Source organism: Xiphophorus hellerii, chromosome 17 (genome assembly GCF_003331165.1).
Source record: "Xiphophorus hellerii strain 12219 chromosome 17, Xiphophorus_hellerii-4.1, whole genome shotgun sequence".
Classification (NCBI taxonomy): domain Eukaryota; kingdom Metazoa; phylum Chordata; class Actinopteri; order Cyprinodontiformes; family Poeciliidae; genus Xiphophorus; species Xiphophorus hellerii.
Window position 1 is genome coordinate 4,741,606 of NC_045688.1, and position 15,455 is coordinate 4,757,060.

Here is a 15,455-nt window from a genome sequence, read left to right on the forward strand (position 1 = left end):
GATAACATAAATTGAAATTGTCTAGAGTTCAGGTGCATTAAAAAAAAATATTAGAGATTATGACAGACATACTGTAGTTTTGCATTCTGGGAGCAAGGCCATAGTCGATATGTGGAGGTCCTAAAGTTTTGCTTTAAAGTGTAAAATCAGAGCAACTTAAAAATTATTTTGTTTGCAGAATTTATGCTCTTAATTTAAGAAACATCTGCTAACGCAGGATTTATTTATAAAAATATGTATTTTTATTAGTGTGATTTTTAACACTGAATTTGGAATGTGATAAATTACTGTCAAAATTCAGCTCTTTGCAAAGACTTTTGTTTTGGAGACATGTCCTGTGGTCTGATGGAACTAAAATTGAAGGGTCCTGAGACAGGAAGGTCCAGTAAGTGGACTTGTACAACAATCACTTGAGACACCATCACTGCACTCATTCTACTCATTGTGAGACTAGTGGCACTATTCTGCTGGACTACTGTTAAATTAGGTCAGACTCCCATCATTGATAATATTGCACAAATGTATGCAATCACTTCTGTTATGTTTAATTTTTTATTTATCATGATTTTGTAAAAATCAGTTTTCACTTTGACATTAAAGGGTTCTTTTTGTAAACAAAAAAGATTAAAAAAAGCTTTATTTTGTTAATTGCTTTATAACAAGAAAAAGGGTAAAACATCAAAGAGAGTGAATATCTGCACCACAGTATTAAGTCATCCCAGTAACTTCACCACCTTTTAGTCAATTAAAAGTTAATGAAGTCACAAAATGAGCTTCAGTCTTGGTTGGCACTCTCAAATCCCAACTGACCAACCTTTAATCTATCCCACTTAAAGATGCATGAGGCTTCCCAGCTGAGCTTTAATGGCCATTAGATCTCCCCATGATATAAATCTACACCCTTGTCTGTTTAAAAATGACAAGGTGCCTACAAGTTACCAGAATCAAAACTTTCCTTAAGCCTCACCTTTTGTGAGATTCTCAAAGGCACTCTTCTGATTTTTATTGATAGCTAGTCTAGTGCCTGGCTGAGTTTTAATGGATGAGTACAAGCACCAGTATGTCATTTTATTCTAGATTATTGTTTTATAAAATTAACTCCTTTTAAATGTACCTTGATTCAACTTGAATTTAGCTGATTCCACTTGATCATGCAATTTAGTAGCTGCATTTTTGCTGCAATTGTTGAAAATCAGTTTTAATTGACCAAAGATCTAAAGTGTTTTTTGGTTATTTTATTTAAATACAGAACTTACATATGTCTGGCAGGAAACAAATAGTTGTTCAAAGGCATTTTTTCTTATTTGTGGTTCAATTATGAACACATGGATATTGTTGGAATGACAGATGCACAGTCATTGAGTTATTGTAAACATGCCAATATTATCAATGACTGGAGTCTAAGCCTCAGAGGTCGCTTGGATTATTTCTAAACATATCAATAATGTTTATTTAAGAGACTGGCCTGCACAGCAGACTTTCCTGTGTTCCGCCACAGATTCATTTCATATCCAGATGAAATCAATGTGTTAGCCAGCTTATGTAATTTGAGTATGAAGTGAAAGAATTGCCCTTGTTTTCATTTTTTCAATTTTCACATCAACCTCTTGCAGGTCCCCACTAGAATTTTAATAGCAGAAATGCAATAGTTACTGCACTGCAGCGAAGGGAACAAATGTTATTGCACATGGGACACAAGGTCATCCATTTACATTCTGACTCCGGCTGCAGAGCCAATGCTCAAAAGGAAAGGCCGCTATTACCGGCTCCCCCAAGAGGGTATCAGGTCAACTCCCATCGGGCCCACATATAAACCCACACGAATACAAGCATCCCACAGACAGATGAGGTGGAGCTTTCCCTTTTGACACACACACACACACACACACACATTGACAGGCATGTTCATCTCTATGACCTCACCTCAATTAGTTGCCTGCATCTTTGTTTTGCTTGCCGTGCCTAATTAGGATGCTTTACCCACTGAGCCAGTGCTTGATGAAATTCATTTATCAAAGGGGGTTGGGACAATGCTTCATGTCACACCATTAGGATGACTATCCCTCTCATCATCTTTACTGCTCGCTTCTCGGAGATGTTTGATAGTTCTGTGTAAGGGAATGGAAGGGGGAAGGGTCGGCGGAGCGCCGTGGAACAACTGCCGGGGGGAAACACCACGTGAAACAAAGACGTAGCAGAGGATCAGTTTTGATTCTGGGCAAAACAGCGAAGTTGTGATAGCAGGAGACACTTGGATAGAGAAATGAGTTTTGCGGCAGATGGAGGATGAAAGTGGAAAGGAGTTTGTGAAAGATACATAATGAGGGAGTAGAGAGAGGGAACAGAAGCCTCAAAGCTTGGCCTGATATTAAGTGTTTACTTACAATTCAGGAGAAATTTCTTAAAATTACTTTCCCATCAGATCGGAACTTAATTATTATTTTTACTTAACTTTTACTGTCCAAGAACTTCCTTGACATAAACTGCCATTATTTTTTTCAAAGGAAAGCTAGCTTAGAAAGTGCATCTTTAAAAGTCACAAACTTCACGTTGACATCACAGTACATGAGCAAAATGAGTCAATGCAAAATCAAGCTCTGGCTTTAGAACAGCAGTTGCAGTCCCCTGTTACAGAAGTTATGAGCATTCAACCCCTGAGCTCAGAATATTAAAGATCATTACATGACCGACGGTCACGCTAAAAAAATGCTGTTTAACCAGAAAACCTTCAGAAAAGGTTCTAGTTTCTCTAAAGGGAAGTCAAGTCCTGCAGATTATAGCAAGTCTTTGTAGTTGTTCAAAATCCTGTCAAATGAAAAGCAAGTTTACCTAGTGAGGCTGTACATAAATTTGTACTGGTGCTTCCATAACCTTCGGCTTAACAACAACCAGGGAAGCCGATTATAAAGTACACAGTGACGTGTTCTGTTTAATAAATTTGTTATAAAACGTAAAGAGTAGTGATGCATGGAAGCAATCTACAGTCTTAACAGCAACATGCAGAGGGAGTGGCATGAATACAAATAATGTCAACATGTAAAAAAAATGTTGCCTAAAACAAGATTTTTTTCTTCACTGATTAAAACGTGACATTTGTATAATAAAAGCTCAATCTGACTTACAGCTTTTTGAAGTGCTCCTGCATCCTAAAAGAAAGACTAAATATCAAAAATATTTGTAGGAATGGGGCTCTTTCACTAAGGTCTCCCCCTAGTAAATATGTTTAGTTCACACAGTGAGGCTTGCAGCATTAAATATCTTTAACATGTCAACAATTATAGCAGCAGAAAGCTGCTTTGTGTCGAATCATTGGTAATTTTATTTATCAATAGCTGCTGTTATAGTATGATGAACCTACCTCAACTCACAATGTTACTGTTAAAAAACCTATTGCTTATTTTAGTGTTTATTTTAGTCCAGTAGTGGAAGGTGTGGACATTAAGGGGGATAATAATTTAAACCAGTTAGTAACACCCATTATCAAGAGCAGAACAAAGACAGCTTTCAATTTTTTAAGGACATTAGTCTCTGGACTAGAAATAAAAATCAGAGATAGACTTGGGACTGAAGGTAAATACATGTTTTGAAAGCTGTTCTTTGGCATATTTAAATAACATAAAAGCAACCACATCCTCTTATATCCTCCTGATATTCAAAGTTTTTTTCAAGAGAAAAACACAAACATTTTTCGTCAAAGCCATAAATGTTTATGTAGAAACAATGCTGGAACATCTCCCTTTCTCCTTCTCGCTTGCTGTCTGTTTCTGTTTTGTTCCCTCTGTTCAGTAAGGTTAAATAGTTTATCTAAATTGCTGCAGGATATTGTGAGTCATTTTTCAAAACATTACCATTTATTTTTCTTACGGTGTGCAAATTGATGCGAGCAGCAGGGAGGGGCAGTGCGCAGGGATGGAGGGAGACTACCATCGGACCATCAATCACAGCAAAGTAGCCTACAATGACAGGCAGAAGTTCTCGGGCATTTTTGAATGACTTGATTGATGTGTTTTTGAAGTGCAGTGGGAGAAGATGTCAAACCTGCTCTCTGGCACAGCGCGGATAGATCACACATCACTGTGCAGCTCTCAGTTGGGATCAGCAGAATACTTTGCAGCAGCCTGCGAGGATCTACTTCAGGTGTTCCTGCTGAAAGAAGAGGCACGGGTTTAGTGAGCATCTTGTGGTTGTCTCGACAGCTTTGATAGGAGTTGTCAGTCAGTTATTGTAGACCCACTGCTTTTCTTCACCTGTGGTAGCAGCTTTTATAATGGATGTTGCTAATATTGAGTTTTAGCTCTGTCAAATTGTGGGTAGCTTATATTTAAATACAGTTAATATCTTTATGGATACTTTTATATGCGTCGACCTATTTTAGAAACTTAAGTTTTGATGTCCTAATAAACATGATGTGGCACAGAACTGATAAAAATTAACAGAAGGTGCAAGCATGTTGTTTGAGATTTTGTATTTTACTGCAAAATGCAAGCTGCAGTCTAAGTAATATGTTATGTGCTGCAGCATGGAAGCTTCATCCAGATGTGACATTTAGATGCTTTCACCTGCCATTCACCACCTTGCTATGAGTTTGAAAGCTATTACACTACACCTAAAGGTCAGACTCAACTTGACACCATGTCAGTTATTCTTTGAAGACATTTTTTTTCTTATAAATGGAAAGAAATTGAATGTAAAGGTGTTTTGTTATACAACAGACACTATTATTAGAAATGAAACATGAGCAAAGGAGATAATCTTTTGGATTTGAGCAAAAATCCAAAAGATTAAGTTTCATTTATTTATCTTTTCTTAAAACAGTCTTCAATGCGTTGGTTCTATGGCCAAAAAAGTATACATTTTCCTGATACTTTCCATGTTTGTCACTTTGTGAGGTTTTACCCACAAGTCTTTGCAAAGTAGCTTGAGCTCAGTCATGGTGGGCAACAAAAACATGCTATCTGAATGCACTTTAAGCTTTAAAAACGACCCAATTTTAAAGTCTTTTTGACAGCCTCTGAGAGTTTTTTGTGTTCCTTTTTAAGGTGTTTAGAAGATTACATTAGATTATTTTAGAGAAAGTCAGAGTGGCAAAACCTCCTGTCTATCAGCGAGTAGAAGATTAGATTTTTTCGGGTGAGTCTAGGTAACTGAATGAACAACACATATAACTCATTTTAGTTGATCATCAAAAGCTTTATTTCTCAAGAGTTGTTTTTCATGTTGGCTGTAAAATGCAGCTGGTTGTTTGATATAACAGAATCACAAAAGCACACACTTAGGAAATAACAACTGCTGCCAGAAAGCTGATGGTCAGTCTGGATATAAAAACAAACACATCTAGAGAATAAGATCATTTACCAAGGCAAAAATATATTCTAGCTGATCAAAAGCGTCCACCTTTCACTGATTCTAACCATCTGAAGGCAGAAAGTTTTCGTTCTCAGCTCTTTTTTCTTTTCTTTTTTTTTAGCAAAAGTGCTATTTTAATGTTTATTAAATAAACATAAAACCAACAGGTTTGAAATTATAAAAGTTACAATAAGCAAACTTCTATTCTATTCCAGTATTTTGTTCATCCATAATTCCTTATTAGACCCTCAAGGATAAATAGCAAAGAAGGTCCAGTGAAAAACATGAATGAATAAATAAATAAAACCCCTACGCTTCACTTTGTTCATCACAAAATTCATTAATAGCTTTTATTATGTTGGTAGAAATTCTGAACCTTAAATATTTGTGGTTGGGAAAAGTTTGTTGAATTCAGGAAATGGCTGTCAGAAATGATAGAAATATTTGCCTATGGTATGGATATCTTTGAAGCAACACACTTGGTTGATTTGTGTTTTAAACCTGCTCAGAGAAAATGGCTTAAAAAAAACTAAATGACAAGGTTTCTATTATATGTTGAAGGTTGTTTATTTATGATGTACAGATTTTGAGATTTTAAAATTTTATAACACTTACTGTAATCAGAAAAGTTGAACTTTTTGTCACAGTATTTTGTCATCCTTTTATTCCCATCATTTTATTATTTAAGTCTCCTTTCAGTACAAAGCCATTTGCACTGTTTCCGTGCAGATCTCCTCTGTTCTGTAGTTAGTTTTGCTTAGAAATAACTGAGTTTGTCTGAGAGTCTGAAACTTGAAAAACAAAAGTCTTCTGAGAAAGCTGCTAAGTCTCCTAGCATACCAGATAATTGTTATGTACCATGGTCTTGTGCAGCTGAGGACATTCATACTTTTGTTCTCTGCTCAAGATCCTTTTTCCTTCCTTGATTCTCAATTTCACACCATTCTTTCTCACATCATAAAGGGTGGTGAGGCAAGGTGACATTTGAAAAGTGCATTTCCCTCTCTTCTCTGTCAATCTGTTCTTTTTTCTTAAAGGCTGCCACATACACATCCGGCTACACACTGCCATGGTAGAGTGCAGATGGAGAGGGCACATCCTACACTCACCTTTTCTCTGCCCACTGACAATGATGTCTGTGGCTACCACCAAGCTTGTTTGCGTTGGTTGACCAGAAGTGACCTTTGGTCTCCTAGGTGACACTCTGGTTGACTGCCTTATAACCCAAAGGGCCCATTAAGAGTTGAAAACAACAGCAGATCTGTCACATGAACTCGCACACTGAGCTGCACCTCCTATTAAAGGTTGTCAGCACCTATGTAAAGATGATCGATAGATAGTCTCTGATTCCAGGTCAAGCTTTCACTTTTAGGAGGTGTTTTATTGCATATTTAGACGTCAACACCTAGAATGGGTAGATGTGTGCTAGATACAGATCAGTCATTTAGAGCTAGGCGTTGGTCAAGAAATCGTCCTAGTCAGATTCTTCAATAAAGTCAATTTCAAGTTGAATGTTTGAAAATGTAGTAGCTTGTAATTTTGCTGGGAATTATGTTCCAGATATTACTGTTTTGTTTTGTTGTTTTTTTTCCCCCCAAGTAGAAATTTTGTCCAAATAGGAGTTTGCCATTTCTAAAAGTCTTCACTGACTATAAGGTCTATACTGTAGCTGAGTAGTGAGGTGTACTTTACTTACTTTTGAATTGGATGCTTTGTTATAATAATAATTAAAAGTTTCTCCTTAAAGCTGAAAAGAAATTAAATTGATACTAATATTTAGAGCAACTTTTTATTAATTTATGTGACATTTTATGGCCATGGCATCCAAAGACTTTCATCCAAAGACCCTTTTTTAAAACCTGTTGAGTAAAAGGCTGAAAATTAGCTTTGTGACAAAGCCGTCGCTGTTTGAATGTGCACAGAAACGTGCGATCCATTAAATGTTTTCTGCTGATGGTTTGCGAACACAAGAGAAGAATTGTGCTCAAGGACTTGTTGAAGGTTGCTGTGTGCTGATCTGTGATTGCTGTGTAAATCGATTATAGCAGCACCTCCCTGAGAGGATGCTGTCAGCCAGCACTAAGCACTACTTCAGAGCCCAAGCGTGCGTTTTGAATTGTGATTAAATGTTAAACATTGCATTCAGACATAGATTATCTACATGTGCTGTATGCAGAACATTCTGACATTCCCTCAAACCACCATACTTAAAGTCAATTGTGCTTTCAAGTTACTTTCAGCAAGAAGAATGCTTATTAATCAAGATGCAGTGTTTGGCACAGTTGAGCAGTTGTCTGTATAATGGAGTATTATTTTTACCTTAAAGAGCAAGACTGAAATCACTTCATAACAAGGCTTTGCACTTCTGCATTCATCATTTTATATCGTTTAACTCCCTCGGCTCTGTTTTGGCCAAAGAAGGTGACACATTGATGAATCTCTGCATCGTCCTGCTGACAGCAGCAGGACACTGGCCAGGTGCACTCCAGTGGTCTTCTGGAACAAAGAAAGGTATGAAGAGGATGTTGAAAGGGTGAGGGATGTAACTGGGACATGGATTGTGAAAGAGTAAAATGAAAGGTTGAATGAAAGAGAGAGGTGTCCTACGGGACAAGAGAAAAGGGTAGAAAGGGATGAAGAGAATGTGAGAAAAGCCAGGTGAAGTTGTTTTTCCTCTTCTGAGGGGAAGGGAGGGGTGTTTTGTCAGCTCAAACAGATCGAGGGTTATCTGTCTCCCCCAGCTGTGCCACCCAGCTGTCACAAACCCCTTTGCCTCGTCTCAGTCCTGGCATCCTGGCACTCAGCTCCCTCTGCCCACCATTATCTCCCTGTGTGTGCTCTTCAGATTTACCTGACTTTTCACTAGCAGATTATTCGTATGGAAATGAACGTTTTGAGGTAAACAAACATGTGTCTCAATAAGTCTGTCCTCCTCTGGATCTTCAAGACAAATAAGTTCCCCTCTTGCTGCAGGCCATCCCAGAGTCCATTCATATTCTTCCTCCCTTCTAATTATTTCATTGTTTGTGTAAAACGAAGGCAGAATCTGAATGCGTCCTCCATCGTTTCCCGGTGGAAGTCACACCATGCCAATCTGTAGTCCCTGTTGCTGCTTCCACCACCACAGCCCCGCCGGGGAAGAGCCTCAATTACCCAGAGTCTATCACTGCAAACAGCCACTTTGCAGCCAACCACCTGTGACTTGGACTAAGGGAAGCTCCGGCTAGAGCATGGCACTGTTGAGGGAGAACAGCCAAAGCCACGGGCTGGGCAGCCAACCATTGATTAAGGGAATCAGTATTGATTAAGGGAGCAGGGGACATCTGGAATGGACCAATTTATGTCCCCACATCAATTATTCAAATGGATTCCACTGAATTGGATTAGAGGACAATCTTCCTGCCATCGTTTCCACCCATATACAATCTGCACCCTCTCAGCAAGCTGTCGTCACGAGGCTCCAGACAAGTCGGCTCAGTGAATTACAAACTTTTAGCTCAAGCTGGGAATGTGCATGCACAAACAAGCCAGAAAGGGGCAGGTGCTGGGCTGTTAATGAGCAAACAGTAAGAGAAGCAAACAGCTAAAACACTGCAGGGCTCCAATTTTCACCTATTGCACCAAGGATGTGATGTTTCAAGCTCCACTGCCTTGCTGATCGAGCTTTAGGTTTACTACATGGACAGCTACCTGATTTATATGGGCTCAGGGAGGTGTTAAATTGAACGACTGGTTAAAATCACTCAGCTCTTTACAAATTGTCAGCATTAAAAAGGTGCATTAAAATACTGTCAGGACAGGGTTCCTTTTATTCTTTCAGTAATGGATCACTGACTAATGCCTAAAGCCAATTGTTGGCCCACACTGTGTTGTTAGATTTGTTTCTCAGTTTGCCCTTCTGTCTCTGTGTTGACATCTTGAGGGCTTGAACACCGCACAGAATGGTGCATCCTGCTGCAGTCTGAGCCAGAGGGTCATTCATATTCATAATGTTGTTGCTGCAGAAGCTGCGAAAACGTGTGCTGCTTTGTTCACTTATGGTGAGTCACTGCAGGCTGGGGTGTTTGTTCCAACGCTTTGTGTGAGTGTGTGCCTGCTGGGACTTGTCTTTGTGGATCACACAGCAGTCGCCTCACAGAAACCAGAGCTCACACCGAGTCCAGCTGATGGGCTCCTGTCCATCGCAAGAGGGCTAAACGTGGTGGCAATGTGACTGGAGCAGGAGCAGCAGCCCACAGGTGGCTGGGGATGATAGAGTGGTGCCCTTTGTCTGCTACCCTAACAGAAACAGTGATCCCTCTCATATTAAAGGGGATACTCAAGAATTGCAGAAGTATCTGTGCATTTTATTACTCGTGATGGACATTTTTAAAGTCTTGGGTCTGTGTCTTAAAATTGAGTACTTTATTATACCACCTAGTTGAGCAATTTCTTGTATCCATTCATTGGTGCTTTGTGATGAGATTTTTTCAGAATGACGGTTAGTTATAGCTCATTTTTATTCAGAACTGGAAATGTAAGGATTTTCTCTTTAAGTTGGATTTTTAAATGGAGAAATCAGTGGTATCTCATAAACTCCTTGCCTCAAAATTCAACATGGCTGTCATACAGGTAAATCCTGGTAAAGCAGGTGCCTTAAAACAATAAAAGACAGGAACTTTAAGTTTAGATTAAACACGCAGGAGAGTCTAACTCACTATTAGAGAGCTGTTTTCATTTTTTGCCTGTGAGATACATCTTTAATTGGAGAACAACCACCAGAGAAAAAAATGACTGGGATATTGACAGAAATGACTGGGCAGGAAGATTTGTGACCCATGACAAACCATTGGGCTCCAGCAGTAATAAGGACTCATGAAATGTCTCTTGTTGTATAGCCTAACACAGAAAAATTGACAAATAAGTTCTTCAGACTTGGTGTGGATTTGATGAATGGGAAATGAGTTTCTAAAGCTCAAACTCACTTCCTAATGTCACTGCACATTCTCCAGTCACAACAAACCAAGGTGCATTTGTTCGGCTCAGATGGGTTCATCATGGCTGGTGTGAACCTGGCCAGTGTGACCCGTCCCACACAGTCTGCAGGGAGGTGACGACGTTGGATGGCATGAAGTATGTAATATATAGAGAGAGTGCTATTAATAGTTTGTAGATAGATTTATGTGTTCATGCAGGAGCTTGGAAGAAGAGGAATTTTCAAATATGATTCAATCAAAGCACAACAGACACAATCATCTGCCTTTGGATGAGGCTCAATTTTAATTCAACAAAATATTTTTAAACTGAAAGCAATGAGAAGAACTTCTAGAGGTAAACATAATGTGGTCTGCCTGCCATCCAAAATAAAGGGGTCCGCATAAAATAACTTATAAATTATGTTCTGACCCATTTAATACACATTTTTGATGTACTTATATCAATTTAAAATGATAAATAACTTAATCCCCTTTCTGTCTGATGTATGTACAATTATGCACAAGAAAATTGTTGACACTATTATTAAATGAAATAAGAAGAGTGTCAAATGTCAAAGAATAATCTGGTTGATGGGTACAGAAAGAATTTAATCAATTTAATTTGCTCATGGACATCAAACCAAATATCAGTAGGGGTATGTATACATCTGATCCACTGTGTAATTTTGATCATGTGTTTACAAAAGTAAATCTTCAATAAATTCAGGTTGTGCCCGGAATAGGAATCAATTAAATAATATCCAAATTCATGTAAATGATACACTTTGTCTGTAACTGTGCATATGTTCATATAAAATCCATTAATTTTAGTACCATTACTGCAGAAAGACTAAATTTATTGCACATTTCTCAGATCATTTGGAACAAATTCACCAAAACTCAGAACTGAAACAAGAAATAAGATCAAAATGTCCGTTGCAGCTTATAGATATTTCCATGTTAATGGGATCCTTTGAATTGCGCTCATCTGTTGCACAGCTATAATCCATTACCAGCAGGAGGAACGTGTCGGACATGTAAGCAGACAATGAAGTAAAAATAAATTCTGTGTTCTCCTCAACTAGATAATCAATTTGCTGTGTTGTATAGACTCACGCTGCTTTGGTAATTTGTGTTTCGGTGAGAACATTTGGCACTGGAGCCCAGGGAGCAAATGTGCAGCTTAGAAGGAACTGCATGGTTGTTATTGATCAGGAGCTGGAATGGGAGAGAAGATTTGTTGAGACAATAAAAAAAAAGAGACTTAATGTATGTGTGAGGGAAGCAGAGCTGCTGTTTAGCATAACTGGATGCATCTGGTCTCTTAAATCTATGTCTATTCAAGGTTGTCCTATGATGTTTTAATCATTAACATTTGAGGCATTAGTTTTTATCAATATAAGTCGTCATAAGCAGTTTCACCTTTCATTAGCTTATCACACGGTTGACAGAGGAGAAATATTGCAGGTTTCGTGCTGAAGAATTACCACGCTCTTTGTTCTACTCAGTAACTCCACTAATGACTCAGCAGGTTACTTTGTATTTCAGTCTTGTTGCTAAAAAGCTTGACAGACTTGCATCTTCCTCCTCCATCTGTAGAGTCTAATCCTTTTTTTCCTGGACGTAACATTGTGTTTCTGATTTTCTTCCTCCTGCCACCAGCAACACAAATGTTTACAGAAACAGAACAGACGGAGGAGAATGCACCAATAAATCAGAAATTGCTCCCATCTGCTTGTGATTGCAGTTGTCAATAACTGAGTCCACTGCTGAAATTAGACCCTTCACCGAGTGTCCAGGCTGAGCTGCTGTCGTCAATTCATCCATCCTGCCTGCCCGCCTGCCTAGCATTCAGTTGTGAGGAGAGAGAGAGATGAAGAACTTCATTCCAAAGCTCCAAATCAAAAAAGTCTTTTCAGAGGAAGTGAACAGTGTCCACAGAGGCTATTCATAGATGTTCAGAGAAGAGTCCCAGAGGCCTGTGGATACTTTGGAGGGGCTGTGGACAGAGCTGCAGCTCAGGTGGTAAAATCTGTAAGCAAGTTAATAATCAGTGGCCTTAACAGAGAGGCAAGGAAAGATCCACAATTGTGTTTTGCCACAGCCTATATTTAGAGGCTGATGCTCTGAGCGATTTAAGGTCAATTTTAAGCTTTTGGGCTTTAATCAATTTACTGCACATCACCCTGACCACATGACACATAGCAGCATCCTGTGGGAATACTGTTCTTCAGTAGGAATATGTCAGTGGCTGAGAGTGATGGGAAGATGGATGGATCTAAAATTGTTGACAGGCCTACATTCAGAGCTCCATAGGAAAGGTTTTGGTCAAATCATATTCATACATTAGAATGACTCTGCTTTACACAGATGATGTCCATCCAGTCTGCCTAAGCTGAAAAAGTTTGTTTGAAAAGAACAAACAAAACATTCAGTCTGAACTTTTATTCAGCAAAATATTGCTTTGTTATGCAGCCCACTTTTCAGATTAGAATTTGCTTAAAAAAAGAAAAACATGTAAATTCCCTTTTACTTTACAAGAATGCTGTACTTTGTGTTGGTCTGTTAAGTAAAACATGAAGTTTTATGGTGTTATATTACGGAAAAAAACCCGTAAAGGGTATAAATGTGTTTGTAACTTTCATCTTTCATATTAAGAGTTACAAAGTGGCTAGTTTGAAAAATGGATGCACTTTCACCATCTTCTAACCTTTCCAAGTAGAAAAAGAGCAAAGATGAGTGAAATGCTAAAAATAAATAAATTTAAAAAAAAGATTGAAGCTCTTAGCACCTTCAGTGGTTTGACGCCTCTGATATCCCCCCTTCTCTGCTCTTTTAAGTCCAAACGCAAAGATGCATCACAAACATCTGACAGGCTGCTACCATTAGCCAGCCCCAGCCATTAATAAGCATGAAGTGTTTTTAAACTCAGAGAAAATGATAAGCACACTCATTGTAAATGATGGACATGAAATTTGCTTTTGCCATCTCCATACGTCAACATGGCATAATGTTAACAGAGAGCTGCTTTGGATCTTTCATTTCCTCATGTTGTCATCACATTAGTTTCCTTCCTAGAGAACTTTGACACAGCTACTGATGGAGTGAGATTTGTCACTCATATTACTGTGTTGACAGTAAATGTAATAGTGGTTTTTTTGTGGTTGAGGATAAGTCTCTTAACCATTGAATGAATATAGGCTGAAGTCTCTAACACAGTGGGTTCAGCCTTATTGATCATCCTGTTTTCCTCTCTTCCTTTACTCATCACTCTATCTCCATGTAAGCAGACCTTCACATCTTGTATTTTAAACTCCACAGCCACATTATTTCTGGCTGTGGGTTTGATGGCAGTGTGGGGGTTTCAGGGTTAAAGGGCTGTCGTGATCATGGGAGTGTGGAAAGCCACCCTGGTGCAAAGCAATCATAGCCGGCTCTCTATCATCCTCCCTCCTTCACTACCTCCACCCAGCCTCTCTCCACCCGCCGCCCTTCAGAGGTGCCTCCAGTGTCCCCTCCATTATTCCCAGCTCACTAGTCAGAAAATTAGGGTAAAACTCGGCAGGCCTTCCTCCTTTGGCTCGCTCTTCTCCTCTCTGTTCTCCCACCATCCCTCCTTCTATTTTTCACCCATTACTCCCAGTTCACTGGTCGGTATATGGAGGGTGACTCTAGGCCAATTCAATCTCTTGTCCCTGTCAAACCACTCAGTCTGCTGGAGTGCCACATCCCCCTGTCTATATTTACCCATCCAGCCAGTTGTCACTCTGTTTTGTGCATCTCACACACCTCCTGCCCTCCTTCCCATTTGTCAATTCTTCTGCTAACTTTTTGACTTTTTTCCAATTCTGTTTGTCCCAAGGAAGCTATTTTTAAGGTAGTATGTGAAGGAATTTATCATGCAGATTGTGAACAGTAGTTGTGTTTGGAAAGATAACATGTTGACGTGGAAAATGTTAATCAAAATGTATATTTTAACTGCCTTTGATGTGGTAGGAGGAGTGCAGATTTAACTGTAGAAGCACATTTAGTGCAGTTTGTAGTTAAACTCCCTATAGGCAGTGATTACCTAAAGGGCTTACAGGTTCAGTTAATCTTTACCAGTTCTGCAGATTCCTTCTCTTGCTTCAAGCATGCTGTCCTTTTCTTATAGTAACCTGGGTTGAATCATGCCAGGAAACGCCTCAATAAAAGAGTAAAGACTTTTTAAATCTGCCTCTTGACAGCGAAGCCTCAGGAGATTAAATGCATGTTTGTTTTAAGTGGTGCCAGAACTTGCTTAAATTGTTCAGCTCTACAGTTCTGACATTTACATGCTCTCGCCTTTGACATAAATATGACAGTAAATACTGTGCTACCAATGCAATTCAGTTTAATTGTCATAAAGCTCATTTAAATGTTACTATTGATTCATTTGGACAGTTTTGGTTGGGATAGACTCAATACAACAGACAACTTCACCGGCTTTCAAAAATAGTAACTGCAAAAATACTTGAAATTACTTTAGATTCAATTTAGTCCACAGTAGGTAAGAATTGCATATGCAGGCACTTTCTTGCAGCAATAGCCGTTATGCCTTTTGTAGCCATCTGCAAACTTCTGGCAGAATAGTTTGACAACGCTTGCCAGACGTGGCAGCGCTTGTTTGAATAAGTGACTTTTACGTGTTAAACATGGATTTCAGATGTTAAATATTTGATTACTATTCAGTTGCATATATAGTTTGTGTTTCATTCCACTGCTACTGTGTGAGATGTCTTTGTCACTAATATGGAAAGTTTCTTCTTTAGCATCTGATGCTTTGACAATGGTGTTTATTGAACTGGATGCCTTTACTTTGTACTCGGCCTCTGCTCGTCTAAATACAGGCTGAAATTATAGCCTTTGAACGTTAACTTCCTGTTGCTGATTTTTTTCTGTTATACATTGTGTGCATGATGCAACACCTAAGGAGGTTCATTATAATCCCTGCATATGGTGATCTTTGGTCAAACTATCAATTGTCTAAGTGCATATTCTAAAACTATTTTTATCTGCTTATACTATTATTACAGAGCAGTACATTTATAGCACCCACACAGTCAACAGTAATAAGAAAAAAAGTAGATCTGAGATGATCTCAGCTGTGCTGAACACAAGTCAAAGGGAGTGAAA